Source organism: Penaeus chinensis, chromosome 4 (assembly GCF_019202785.1).
Source record: "Penaeus chinensis breed Huanghai No. 1 chromosome 4, ASM1920278v2, whole genome shotgun sequence".
NCBI classification, from domain to species: domain Eukaryota; kingdom Metazoa; phylum Arthropoda; class Malacostraca; order Decapoda; family Penaeidae; genus Penaeus; species Penaeus chinensis.
Genome location: NC_061822.1, coordinates 21,210,261 through 21,213,244, shown reverse-complemented (window position 1 = coordinate 21,213,244; position 2,984 = coordinate 21,210,261).

Sequence of the window (2,984 nt, the reverse complement as noted above, 5' to 3'; positions counted from 1 at the left end):
GATGACGTAAACCCAAATATGGTCGGCCATGAAAAGGACACGGAAAATGAGGGGCCCATTCATCCCTCGAAGTAAGGATGACGGGACAGAGCTTGAGAGAAAAATAAAACACAAAGTATAAAATGAACAAAATGGAAATTATGTACATCAGGCACCAAAGTAAATCTTTGCAAAGCCAGAAATTCAACAAAGGCATAAAAAGTTATTAGAGATGTATCAGAAGGGATGATTAATATGAAAGAAGTGCCAGAAGAACTAAGCTGAAATATAGAAAATGGAGAAAAAGTGATAAAATCAAAAGGTAAGTATATGAGCACAAGCTGAAGTGAAAGGCAAGTAAACGCTAAAGTGGAAGGCGAGTAAAAAAAACAAGATAAAAAGGCAAGTAAAGGCTTAAGTAAAAGGCGAGTAGAACTTGAGTAAAAGACAAGTAAAACCTATAATAAAAGACGATTAAAATCTGAAGTACAGGCAACTGAACTAAATCTGAAGTAAAAGCTTACGGAAAAGACGTGTAGGTCTAAGTGTTATAGTGAAAGGCTAGCACAGTTAAGTTAAGTAAGTTTATTTACCACTCTGGCTATCTGCTCAGGCGTGGGAAATCATGATAACAGTTTTACATACATCTGACACAGTAAAGTAGTCTGTGACTACTGTACATGGTAATATAGAAATATGTCATACATTATACGACTGTGTTTACATAACACTGTGTTTTTGTTTACGGCAGTTTTACATAGTAAATTTAGGATATAATACGAGTATATCTTCCAACGTATCAGATGAAATGAAACATTCACATAGTTCTCTATACCTCATGTTAGGTGATCTGAAAGGCTGTATCACATGACATTCCGAGATATAACACTCAGGCGTTCGCTTGTTTTCTTCGTTACACAGTCTACATTTAGATTCATCTGCACTTCTTGCACCGTGCAGTTGCCAATACATTCTGTAACCTAAACGTATTCTGGCAATAACCACGTCACATTGTCTGGTTCGACTTCGGTGCCACCCATAGGATGGCTTGCTATCTCTATACTGATCATAGTGGTTAATGGTACAGCTTTCAGGGCTTTGAGTGTTCGTCAGATCTACTAGTTCTTATGAGAACTTTTCAATATATGTGCAACCCTAGCATCCCAAGATCTATGTTCACAGTAACTTTGCTGCAGGCTTCCCTGAAATTGCGCTCTATTGCACAAGTTACGTTACGCTTAATGCAACTCACAATTTCCTCATCGCCACCTGCTTTGACAGAAGAGCACTCTGAGAGTCACAGAAAACTACTCCAGAGCCCGAGACATTAAGAATTCCGTTGCAAGGGTTATACCTGCCAGCTCCGTTTGTGTAGTGCTGGCCCAATTTTGCACTCTCATATTAACTTGATGTTGTAGTAAGCCATTTTTGTATACAGTACAAGCACAACCAGCTTTGTATCCAGACTGTACGAATCCGTCAACGTAACACTCGTATACATCATCGCCCATAGACTCTGTGTGTTCCTTTACCGTTGCTAATGCAATTTGTTTTAACACGTAGTTATGTACACTGTTTTTTTTTTTTTTTTTTTTTTTTTTTTTTTTTTTTTTTTTTTTTTTTGTGGTAGACACGTAAGGTGCACGATCAATTTTGAATTTTTCCATGGTGGAATGGATCGACCCTGTGGTATATTACTCATTGGGACATTGAGCTTTGTAATGTTCATGGAGTTTTGTGTATTAGAGGGCGCTCGTGTGCGTCATTAGTCGCGTCTGATTTTGGAAGTCTGAAAGATACAAGGGTTCCCTCAGAGCTCTGACCCCAAATATAGTGGAAATAATTATTATTCTATCAGAGATGGATGGTAGGTTAAGTTCTGACCTCATGTTCACTATCCTTGCTGTTCTCGGGGCGCCGAGGATAATCCTCATGGCTTCATTTTGCACTAACTCCAAGATATTTATTTCTGATTGCTTACACTGAAACAAGTGCAGTGCATTGTAGTCTACAACTGATCTTATAAAAGGCAAGTAAAACAGTCCAGCGAGCTTATCAGTGATGCCATGTTCTCTTCCAACAAGAACTTTCAACGGTTTCAGTCTCTCCCAGAGTTTCTTTTTCAGGGAAAGGATCAGGTCTGCATCCTTTATGTTCACCCCGAGATATTTATATTTATGACACATGTCAAGCTCTTGGTCACCTATGCGAAAAGTGGGTAGGGGTATGATACATGGATTGAGAGCCAATGTTTTCGCAGCGGAGATGACTAATCCACACTCATGAGCCCTAGTTGTGAGTTTGTCGAAAATTAGTTGCATCCTCTCTTGTGATGATGCTTTGACACATATGTCATCAGTATAGCATATAATGGATTCACCATCCCCAAGTGGAATATCTGCCAGCAGCTTGTGCATGAGGATATTGAACAACATAGGGCTGAGAACTCCTTCCTGTGGCGTCTCACGTTCAAAAGATTGTGAAGTGAAACTTCTCACTCCCCTGAACAAGACACCTGCAGATCTGTTCGAAAGATACATTCCAATCCAGCTCAGTAATTTACCACGGATGCTTACTAATTGTTCTAGGATAATTTCTCTGTTTGCAATGTCAAAAGCTGACTTAAGGTCAAGAAAAACAGTGTGCTTCCCTGGATTAGAGTTTGAGTAGTACTCTGCAAAGCAATGTTCTGTCCTACGTCCTGATGGAAATCCGTACAGTCTGTGAGACAATTTACCTTGCAACCTGTACCTGAGTCTGTTCAAAATTATCCTTTCTAGAACTTTGCATACACATGAGATTAGTGAAATTGGGCTTTTTATCAGTATTGGGTTTCGGTATAGGGAAGGTTGACTGCGCGTACAGAGGCCAGGCAGAATACCTTGTGACAAACTTAACCTGCACAGGTGCAAAAGGGGATTACCAGGTACCTGAGCTACAAGGCGGAGGACACTATGGGTAATTCCATCTTCACATGGTCCAGACGCTTTTCCTTTGATCAGTGT